At 35.6% G+C, this 12,331-nt stretch overlaps 1 long non-coding RNA gene across 1 annotated transcript; it reads right to left on the reverse strand.

The window, feature by feature from the left end:
- Positions 1 to 848: 848 nt before the first annotated feature.
- Positions 849 to 9,855, reverse strand: LOC131523374 (uncharacterized). The gene is made up of 4 exons (XR_009266760.1): positions 9,748 to 9,855; positions 5,717 to 5,841; positions 3,357 to 3,546; positions 849 to 1,205 (listed from the first exon to the last, which is right to left on the reverse strand). It is a non-coding gene; the product is annotated as an uncharacterized LOC131523374 (long non-coding RNA).
- Positions 9,856 to 12,331: the final 2,476 nt, after the last annotated feature.

Raw genomic sequence — 12,331 nt, forward strand, 5'->3', positions numbered from 1 at the left:
ACGATGAATCTTCAGCATTTGAAAGTACGTGCTGCCATGCATGCAGCGCTGGATCGGAGCAAGCAGACGAATCAGTAGAACCCGGGTTTTTAACTTGACGCAACCGTTGTTGCATGGATTATGCCAGAAATAGAACGAGGAATGATTTTACTGACGGGGATTTGTCGAGTCGCGCTGCATCCAGGCGATAGTGATTATGGGGTTTCTCTTTTGTTGCGTACATCGCTCCACTCGCGTCCAAAGACACTTTAATAAAATACAAATACAACAACAAACACACACAGGAACACTCTTTGGAACTAACCATGCACAACCAGCCTTTAAATCTGTTTGTTTGTTTGTCCATCTATCCCTTTGTCTGCTTGATCCCTCTGTAGACAAAAATACATGCAAAAAATGCCAGCCCAGTTTATTTGAAGTGACCCTCGTTTCAAGCCAACTGTAATTTTACCTACTTTATTAGTTTACATTCCTTGTATGTCATCTTGCAGAAAGCATAAATTAGACCTTCTTATGCCACGCTTGACTGCTGCTTAGAATTTCAATTGTTAACATTACAAGCTTGATAATTTGAGTAACACCTTAATTTATACCATGGTCTGTATGAAGGTGAACGGTTTGTGTCAGGTGATTCTTTGACTCCATTCCATGCATTGAAGTATAGTGTACATGTTCATATTTTGTTCCAAATAATGCTCTCCAATGAGAAAGTTAAAGGTGACAAAGGCAAAGAAAACCCTTGATGAATGAGGAAGAAGCCTTTGGATGAAACACTATACAAACGTCTATTTGATTTAATGCCTCACAGATGATACTGACAAACCCCAGACATGATTATGACAGTTTGCAGTACTCTTATTCTAGTGAAAGAAAATTCACTGAGCCTGTAATAAACTTTAAATAATATCTTTAAATAATAAAACATTAAGGACACATTTTAATGTATTAACTGCTGAAAGCATCGCGTTGAGTTGACTTTATTCACAACATAACAGTCTCTACATAATAACAGTCTCAAATAAAGAATATAAAGAGCTCTAATAGAATAATCCATAACATCTGCAATAAAACAAGGTGCAGACCGTGCATGGCAGACACTGGTTATAGACTGCACTTAATGAAACATTGTTGCAAGATGAGTGTGGGAATGATGGTGGGCTATAGGTAGATCTGTGCATCTTAGGATGAACCATTTCCTAGTGTGTCTGGTGGAGAAAAGAAACAGAAAAAGATGTTAGAGCATTTTATAAGGAAACAATGTACAAGTTACTGAAGGTGTAAACAATAATACAATATCAGGCAGTGAACACCATGTACAATGCAGCAACACGCACACAATACTATCAACAACCTCTGTATTAGATACTACACTAAGCTGTGCCACTGAAATCAGAATGATGAACGTGATTGTCACAATATTAATTGATTTGAATACAGTTTTTGGGTGAACCATCCCTTCAAGGTCGATGTTTGATGGTTTGATAGAGATAATTGGTCATTTAACAGTATTGCTATGAAAGCTGACAGTAATGAATAAAACAGAACAACTTTCCAACTACTATACATTCAACAGCACAAAGCAACAAACCCAAAGCTGCCGTGTATGCATGCACAAACTGATCTAAGGCAAGCAGAAAGCAGAAATTTTGGCTTTCCAATTTAGCTCATAACGGAATAAAAAAATGTTATGCGACCATTAAAGAAGGATTGTTACAACTGCTAGACTAATGCAGGTACAAGGGACTTAATCCTGTAATGAGCAATCAGCAAATCCTGCTTAAAAATTAAAGATGAAGAATTTCAGTGGGCCCCTACATCTGGCCAATTTTGTCCTCCAAACAACGTGAAAACTGAAGTTAAAGAAAACAAATATAGTGAATGTATTTATGTAGGCTGTGCTACACATTCACAAAAAAAAAAGGGTTAAAATAAACATCACATTCTAAAACAAAAAACTCTTTGCCCATCATTTTAAAACATAAAACATTTAAAATGCTAAAAACTAAACAGACTGGTTAACTAGTATGGGGAACACGTAATCACATGTATATACACGTATATTCTGAATATAGTAAATTAACATAGCTGCTACGCAATTGTTTTACATGTAACAACTGAAGTAATTACATGTATACCCCCTTTACAGTTACTGCTCTCATTAATACCTATCCTGTAGCTCAAATAATAGAGCATGGCGCTAGCAACGCCAAGATCATGGGTTCGATTCCCAGGGAAAGCAAGAGCTGATAAAATGTAAAAAAAACTGTAACTTGAATGCAATGTAAGTCGCTTTGGATAAAAGAGTCTGCTAAATGCATAAATGTAAATGTAAATACAACGTGTAGAATATTAAACCTACATTTAAAGTAAATATTTTAGAAAAATGTCAATTTTAGTCAGAATTATTACACTCCTATTCTCTTTAATTATTTCCAAAATTAGACAAAGGACACAGCCATCAAATGTAAGTTATGCACTGGAGAAATATGACTCAAGTCCACACACATCGGTCGAAGCATCTGACAGGGCAAACCACAAACAATATTTCTTTATTGAAGAACTTTTTCTGCTCCTTTCAAGTTTTGTGTTCTGTGTTTGACTCAAATAATCCTATCTACTCCAGTTATAACAGATGCTGCTGGTTCAGATTTAACAGATGCAGTCGTGCCTTGACTGGACTCTTAATAAAAATAATAATAATAATTCCTTACATTTATATAGCGCTTTTCTAGGCACTCAAAGCGCTTTACATTGTGAGGGGGTCTCCTCATCCACCACTCTTGTTGTGCCAATTGTGATAAGATTTTTAGTAGTATGGCTGTCGCCATCTTTGATAATACTTTACTCACCGTTGCTATAATTAGAGGTAATAATCACAAATAGAATACTGCTTGACTTAAGTTACTTGTGCATACAGACAGCATCCGAAACACTATTGTAAGCAGTTGTGTGTAGAGAAAATAAGAGACTCACATCTGTAAGTAAATGCAGATGTTACTCCCAAACATTGACAGTGTAAACATTGCCTACCTATGAGTCATAACAGTTTGTCCTTTTGTTTTTCTTTACTTTTATTTTATTTTTTTATAATTAATTGGGTTAAACTGTCTTCTGCTTTTCAACTCTGGACAAACTTTATTTTATAATTTAGAATTATAAAATAAGTTTATAGAAAATGTGTCATTTTATCCAATTAATCTAAAACATTATTTGATTTTTAAAATAATCAATGGTTACAGCCTAAAAAAAAACAAACAAACAAAAAAAAAACATTCAAATATAGACAACAGTGCGCTAAACAACTGTTTACATGTAGGAAGAGGTTTGGTGGAGGAAAGTGGGAGAAAGGTCCTCACCCAAAGTTTGGCCCGTAATTTCCACAGCTGGTGCACCCAGGGTGTTGTGGTGAGCTGGCGGCAGAATGAAGGAGATCAGCTCAAAATCTGCTTTACAACATTAGAGCTTGGTCATATGAGGTAATTCTTCTCAAGTGGTCTAATGGTCCTCATTGGAAGTTTGTCGACACCCCCTAGTTGTCACTGGACCCTGATAAAGATTGACACATAAAAGTTATTTTAGGGTTGGGTGGTATGAAAATATATATTGTGTTGACAATAAGAGTGTCTACTCGAATATATTTAAATACCACTATAAAAACAATACAGCAATAAAATCTTTTAATGCAGCACAGGACTACTTAAAGCTATTGACATGTTAGAGCAATTTAAAAACAATGCATGGATGAGAATACATATTTGATCTGAAGTTAAGTGTAATAAGCCTCGAACAAAGAACTCAATAAGATGCTTCTCAGACAGTGAGTGAGTACTGGATTTTCTATTAAGTTTTTTTTTAAAACAACAACAAACCAACAACATGAGGAACAAACATTTTTGAATTGTCACTGTTGGCCTATAATGGAACTAAAATGACTAAAATCATATAATATAAAATATAAATAATATAAAGATGCAGCCAGCTTTCTAAAGTCATTTTTACCCTCCTGTAATTTGGCTCCAAATCTTAGGTGAAAATTTCCATTTTCACCCCCCTACAAAAATGTGAATTATTCAATAAATATACTAAAATTTATCTTTCTTCAGAAATTTGAGCCAAGGACCTCTGGTTGAGTTGATACGGAATGACCCCAGTCTTTTGGATTATTGCAAAAACATAAGCTGTGTCAGTGCCGATAGCGAAAGCGCCGATAACACGTGTTCAACTCGAGGACCTTTCCCGAACCCCCCCGCCCCCACAACTATTATGAATTTTGAAGACTAAATGCAGTTGCCATAAGTAAAAAGATAAAGGTATGCTAAAAATCAATCACTCCACATCCCTTGATTTCATTGTCAGTTTTCATCTAAAAACATCTTTCCTGAAAGTTTGAGTTAGAGTAGTTTGTAAGAGTGCAATTATAAGTATGGCTGCACGATAATGATGAAAAATGCAGCATGAGATAACTCATTAAATAATGCAATATTCAATACTATAATGCTTAAAAGGGTCATGAACTGCCTTTGTTTTTTATTTTTCATTTTGTACTGTTCTCTGAGGTCCACTTACAATGTTATCAAGATTTTTACATAAAAAAAACATCATAATTTAGAAGTAATAGGCTATTTTCTTTCCTGTTTTTAACCCCCTCATCAGAGCACTCTGTTTGAATAGCTGTGGAGGATTAAAACGCCCACTGCTATGATTGGCTAAGAGTTGTGTATGAGTCCTTCACAGACTCTGCAGTGATTTAGATTAAAAATGCATAAATACTCATATCAAATTATCTGTAATAACAGACATAATAGTGACATAATAATAACACAAAGTAATAGTGACCACGTAATGAAAACAGTTACTCACACTTGTGTGTTGTGTCATTACTGTAGGATCCAATATAGTCTGCTCTCTGCTGTAGGTGTCGACCTAAATCTTCTTTAGACTTTTTGTAATCTTTTTAAGTCTTAAAGTCATGCAGTTATTGAAAGCTGTTGCAATATGCATACTGCGATATGTACATTTGAAAATGTTATATATTGTGCGGTCCTACCCAAAATGATGTCAAAATTCCTGTCTTGGTGAGTATTCATGTAAACACAGTCAGTTACGTCGGTTAAGTGGACCAAACAGTTCAGAAAGTGTGTGTAACAAAATATTGAAGCACTTAAAGTTACAGCAACTAAATAAACCTATTTCTTTCTGTGTGCTTAATATGAATCAAACAACAGAAGACAAAGTGAAAATCTCTCACTGCTCATGAGTGAATATCTTTTGTAGCTTTAATGAGAATCAGTGTGTATTTCATTCATATAGTGAAGACTAAGCAGTGTTTAGATTAGTTAGTTTCTGCTGTTAAATAAACCTAATTTGGGCCTCCCTGAAACCCTAAACCCCCTGGTTTACACTCGTTAAAATGGCACTTTTTATGTAATGCTACAGCACAGCACAGCTGTTCAGAAGTTGTGAGCATGCTTTCTTCTCACAAAAAGAATGTGAAACATTAACGTGAGTTATTGAGTTTTCAGATTTTAAATATACCTACATATAATTTATGTTTATTTTACACACTTTAAGCATTAATGAATTGCATATCGAATATCAAATTATTTTACAAGTTATCGCATAATGCATTTTTCTTCAATATCGTGCAGCCCTAGGTTTTGGCATGCAAAAATGCAGCCAATGTTGTTGAAAAAACAAAAACAAAGAAAAAACATACCTGAAAATGGAGTTTGTGGGAGACGAGACAACTAGATCTGTATAGATCATGGTGGCCTCCATACAAAGACCAGTTGCTGAAGAGTGGATGATGGAGGGACCACAGCCAAACATCAGGACAGAATTCTGCACGAGTCAGGTAAGCAGAATAAATTACACTGTAAATAAACATTATTAACTCTTTCCCCGCCAGCGTTTTTTTTAAAAAGTTGCCAGCCACCGCCAGCATTTTTGATGATTTTCACCTAAATTTGACAGCCCTCAGAATATATCGGAGTTGATTTGGGATCAAATGTTATCTCTGTTGCTAACTTAACATAGGCGACGCACCGCGGTTGGTTACAAAACGCAGTGCTGCAAAATATAGTCGAGTAAAACTGTTTAAAATTAGTTCACTTTTAAAAATGTTACAACAATCCCACCAATGACAAACATACTATCATAAAGCCATACATTTCCACCTATCATACTGTGCTTACTGTGCATACGTTCTCAACCATCAAAGTACACAGTGAAGAGATCGCGTGGCTAAATGCGTGACTGGCTCTTCTTCATTCATTGGCTCATTGGCGACTCGCGTGTGTACATCACCACCTATGGGGCTGCTCAACTATATTTAACAAAGAGGGACTCAAACTGGGAGGAAAAGAAAGAAGTAAAAAATAAATAAAAAATGATATGACTGTTATATTTTGGTAACGCCATTGCTTTGAATATAGTATGAAAACACAAACACCACACAAAACCCTATATTTCAAATAATAATATTTCAAAACCCTACGTTTTTGACGTTTAATACCAAGTTAACGCAGTGTGTCATTATATAATTGTACATACATTTAAAAAAATAATAATTTTCTCTCAATATTATAATATAGTGCCAAGCCCGCGAACCGGAAGTGGTCATATATAAACCGGGTCTGTTCCCACCACGCGCACACCTGACTCCCCTTCGAGTGACATCCCCAGCAGTGCGTTTTCCTGAGGTGAATTACTCTTTACTTAACCGATTTAGTTAAATTACTTTTTAAAAGTATGGGCCGACAACAAAAGTAAATGACATTTAAAACTATAAAGAAAGAAATACAATTTAATTATGAGTAATTATGATAACAAATAGTCCTGAGCGGGAACAGTTCGTTTTTCTGATGGGAATAACCACTAAAATGAATAGCAGGCGTTTTCACTCATGAAACCCATTAAATTGTAATAAAAGTTGGACTGTCTTTTCCGGTAAATGTATCACATCTCACATAGACAACGATTTTCCGTCTTTTGATATAAAGTCCGCTCAAAAAAAAAAAAAAAAAACACCGTTAAATGCCGTTACATCAGTGTGACGTCATTGCCAATGGAGCCAATCCGGTCCGTTTGAGAGACGCTCTTTCGTTTGCAGTCATCTGTCATGTTAACGTTACTTAAAAGGAGATAAATTATAGAATTATTCTTAATAATATCTTCATTATTCATATTTGTATAGATAGTAGTGCCTTGTCACAGGTTTGACTGCGAGCTCGTGAGTTCTCTCTCTCTCTCACATGATGGCGCGTGCACCTAGAGAGAGAGACTCATAAACCTTGACACCTGTATAGATGAAATCGGTCATCCCTCATTTTGTAAAAACCATAATAATAATAATAGTTGTTGTTATTTTTATTGTTGTTGTTTGTTGTGATTCTCAAGAATGAAAATGCATCTTACTGTGGCTTATTTGTTAGTGGGCTGTAAGGCCTCTGCATTCTTCTTCTCATCTTGCATTGTCACATGATATTATACATATTCATCAGAGCCTTTACAAACTATGGGAATTCATTATCTATTTAGACTATCATGAAAATAATTATTCTCATCTCTTTTTTCAGAGATGATTGTTGTAAGTGAAAATAGTAAATCATACATAAATAAATAGCATCCTGCGTCTCTGATTTGTCAGATTCATCATAACATGCTAATTACTAATCACTGATGAAACTGAAAACACTTTAATTTTAAAGACATACCTCACTCATATTCATTCTTCTTTTTCTCTTTTGTTGGTGTCTACAGCAGCTACAGTACATACACCCCAAAGGCTCATTTCAGAGCCACATCACGAGAGCGTCTTTGGCTTTGTGAGTATATATTTTGACTGACTGTCAGATACCTCTCAGTATTTGGGTTTAGATCAACTAAAGAAACATCATGCAGCATGATAGTAATGTCTTAATGAAGATATAAAAGGGTTAATTTAAAAAAATTAAAATAAAATAAAATAAATAAATACATAAATACCAGTAATTTGACGAGCGCAAATGTTATTAAATCGCATTGCATGATTCATTTTAATACTCTCCTCCCATAAATTTTGCGTCTGAAAGGAAAACTCGTACAAATGCATATTCAATAAGGTCAGGTGCAAAAAACAACTGTCCACACCTTTTCAGCCCTAATTCTTTACTGCCTCTTCTCTATTCCTCTTTAGTAAATCCTGACAGTACTATTTTTACACCAAAAGACAGTTTGCGCTGGCGCAAATCACAAGTAATTAATGTATTAATTACTTAACTAACATGAAAAAACAATGATCAATACATTTATTAAAGTATGTATATTGTAATGGTAAAGTGTTACCATTTTTACTTTAGATTAGGTCATGGAATATTGGAAGAGTTCATTATTTAAGTGTTTCAAACCAAATTCTTTTGGACAATAACGGCATTGGTATTAGGAGTTCCTTAAAATGTTTATAAATAAGCACTTAATTAATGGCATTTTCCAATTTTCTGTAACAATCTAAAGTGAGAAATGTTTATGGTTAATAAGTTGTTATCAAAGCATTATCTAACTCATTACATATGAGCTAATTAAACAATAACACATTGTTAATTACAGTGACAATGAATGAAGAACTCACTATTTATATGCCGTATTAATGTATTAATTACAGTTTATGAACTATTACCAATTAACCAATGGTTTGAAAATTATTTAGAAGTGCTTTGTTAGTGTTATTTATACTTATTATAAAGTAAGCATAGTGCTCAAGAAAATGAGGTAGTTCACTAATAGCTAATCAATAACTACAATTTTTTTTATAGGACTATACAAACTACTATACTATATGATATTAATGTAAATAATGTTTGTATATAATTTAGCACAGATCATGATAACCCACTAATAATGACTAAAGTATTAACAAATCCTTCTTAAGAAATTAGTGACCCAATAATCATGGAGCAGTATTCTAAAGTGTTACCAAAATTCCTTCTGCACAAATCACATAAATTTCATATTTTGGGTTCAAAAAGACTAAATTGGCAAAATTCAATGACTTTGTGGCACTAATAATTTTGTAGCTACAAAAATTTTACAAATTTCATTTTCATTTCCATTTTGCTCAGAAAACTGAGAGGACCCGTGGTTTGATGCCTCTGACCACAATATGGAAGCACTGACCCCGAGGCTACCGGCTCCAGCCTGCTTTGTTTTTGTTTTGTTTCATTTTTTTCATTCAGTTTTACTTTCCCTAAATTTAGTTTTGTGTTTTTTACTTTTCTGGATCCTGTGATTTACAGTTTAATCCAGCTTAATCATGGAAACTATGTGCAATCAAATGGATATAGTTACAAGTTTTTAAAATGTAAATAAAATTGTTTTAGGCTGATGATACACATGGGCAACTTTTTTGAGAAATGTTGCTTGGGCACTTTCCCATTGAGAATGGGTTACAAATTTCTATTTGGATACTTTAAATCGGTCGTGGGCCCTGTGTCTCACTTGGTTGCCTGTTGACAGCAACGTTGCCCAAAAAGTTGCCCGGTGTATCATCAGCCCAAGGCTTTAAGCATGTAGCCATATCTTTAGCAACATCATTCTTATGACATGTTAGTTTTATCACATTTAAAAGCTTTTTGTGCTTGCAGGTGCTTCTGGTGTGAGATGATGGAGCTGCATAACTAATCAATGTACACGTACGTTAAATTTAAATACTAAATTTGTATAATTATACATTTTATAGTTTAATAAAAATTCTCTCCCAGATAAACCTACTGTGTTTCAGCTGTTGAGAGGGCGATTCTGGAGGCACTCAACGAACTGGACATGAAGATCAATCATCTAACTTCAGTGGTCCAGTCCCTTGCAGCTAACAGCTGTTCCAATGCTCCAGTGCTGGTGGTGGACAGTAAGGATGATGTCTTTCCTCTCAAAACCATGGAGGAACTAGACAAACTACTATACTATATGATATTAATGTAAATAATGTTTGTATATAATTTAGCACAGATCATGATAACCCACTAATAATGACTAAAGTATTAACAAATCCTTCTTAAGAAATTAGTGACCCAATAATCATGGAGCAGTATTCTAAAGTGTTACCAAAATTCCTTCTGCACAAATCACATAAATTTCATATTTTGGGTTCAAAAAGACTAAATTGGCAAAATTCAATGACTTTGTGGCACTAATAATTTTGTAGCTACAAAAATTTTACAAATTTCATTTTCATTTCCATTTTGCTCAGAAAACTGAGAGGACCCGTGGTTTGATGCCTCTGACCACAATATGGAAGCACTGACCCCGAGGCTACCGGCTCCAGCCTGCTTTGTTTTTGTTTTGTTTCATTTTTTTCATTCAGTTTTACTTTCCCTAAATTTAGTTTTGTGTTTTTTACTTTTCTGGATCCTGTGATTTACAGTTTAATCCAGCTTAATCATGGAAACTATGTGCAATCAAATGGATATAGTTACAAGTTTTTAAAAATGTAAATAAAATTGTTTTAGGCTGATGATACACATGGGCAACTTTTTTGAGAAATGTTGCTTGGGCACTTTCCCATTGAGAATGGGTTACAAATTTCTATTTGGATACTTTAAATCGGTCGTGGGCCCTGTGTCTCACTTGGTTGCCTGTTGACAGCAACGTTGCCCAAAAAGTTGCCCGGTGTATCATCAGCCCAAGGCTTTAAGCATGTAGCCATATCTTTAGCAACATCATTCTTATGACATGTTAGTTTTATCACATTTAAAAGCTTTTTGTGCTTGCAGGTGCTTCTGGTGTGAGATGATGGAGCTGCATAACTAATCAATGTACACGTACGTTAAATTTAAATACTAAATTTGTATAATTATACATTTTATAGTTTAATAAAAATTCTCTCCCAGATAAACCTACTGTGTTTCAGCTGTTGAGAGGGCGATTCTGGAGGCACTCAACGAACTGGACATGAAGATCAATCATCTAACTTCAGTGGTCCAGTCCCTTGCAGCTAACAGCTGTTCCAATGCTCCAGTGCTGGTGGTGGACAGTAAGGATGATGTCTTTCCTCTCAAAACCATGGAGGAACTAGACAAACTGGAAAGACAATTATCAGAAAAAGCACTTATGCAAAAGATGGTAAAAATCATTGACATTTGTAGGTTTAACAGTTGTAGTGAAGTAAATAATGAAGTAAATAAATGATATACCCGGTTTCACAGACAAGGCTTAAGGCTAGTCCCAGACTAAAATGCAAGTGTGAGCTGTCTTAATTGAAAATAACTTTCAATGACATACAGTACCTTACAATATGTCACTGCCATTGTTTTGTCTCAAGATGCACACAGCATTTTTATAAAAGCAAAACTAAGACCTATAGTCTTGATTTAAACTAATCCCTGTCCAGAGCTGGGTAGTAACTGATTACTAATCTGTAATCTGATGTAATCTGGATTACGTAATCAGATTCCAAAAATTAAGTACTTGTAATTAGATTAAATTACATTTTAAAATAAATTACATTTTTGCTACTTTTTTTACAGACAAAACTAGATCGATCAGTAATCAGTTCTCATCTCCACGCACACAGGACCCCCAACCGACCACTTCCACTGCTAAACCTCCCATTTTCTCCTTCTGTCCCCTGACGGAGGCTGAAGTATCCAAACTTCTCCTCTCCAACCATCCTACAACATGTCCTCTTGACCCAATCCCCTCGCACCTTCTGCAAGCAATCTCTCCCACGCTCTTACCGACACTCACACACATCATCAACACATCCCTCTTCACAGGCATCTTCCCCACTGCGTTCAAGCAGGCTCGGGTAACCCACTGCTCAAAAACCTACATTAAACACTTCTCTTATAGAAAACTATAGACCTGTCTCTCTCCTTCCATTCATAGCGAAAACACTTGAACGTGTTGTCTTCAACCAGGTCTCATTGTTTCTTTCACAGAACAACAAACTGGACGCTAAACAGTCAGGTTTCAGGAGTGGCCATTCAACTGAGACTGCGCTTCTCTCGGTCACTGAAGCCCTGCGAATTGCAAAAGCCCATTCAAATCATCAGTCCTCATTCTGCTGGATCTATCTGCCGCGTTTGACACTGTCAATCATCAGATACTCCTCTCCACTCTCTCATCACCGGGCATCGCTGGAATTCCACCGCTGGTTTGAATCCTATCTCACTGGTAGGTCTTTCAGGGTGGCCTGGGAGGAGGTATCCAAAGCACATACACTGGTCACTGGGGTTCCTCAGGGATCGGTTCTTGGACCTCTCCTCTTCTCCACATACACTACATCACTGGGTCCCATCATACAGGCACATGGATTCTCCTACCACTGCTATGCTGATGACACACAGCTCTATCTCTC

This window comes from Onychostoma macrolepis, chromosome 17, assembly GCF_012432095.1.
Source record: "Onychostoma macrolepis isolate SWU-2019 chromosome 17, ASM1243209v1, whole genome shotgun sequence".
Taxonomy (NCBI): Eukaryota; Metazoa; Chordata; class Actinopteri; order Cypriniformes; family Cyprinidae; genus Onychostoma; species Onychostoma macrolepis.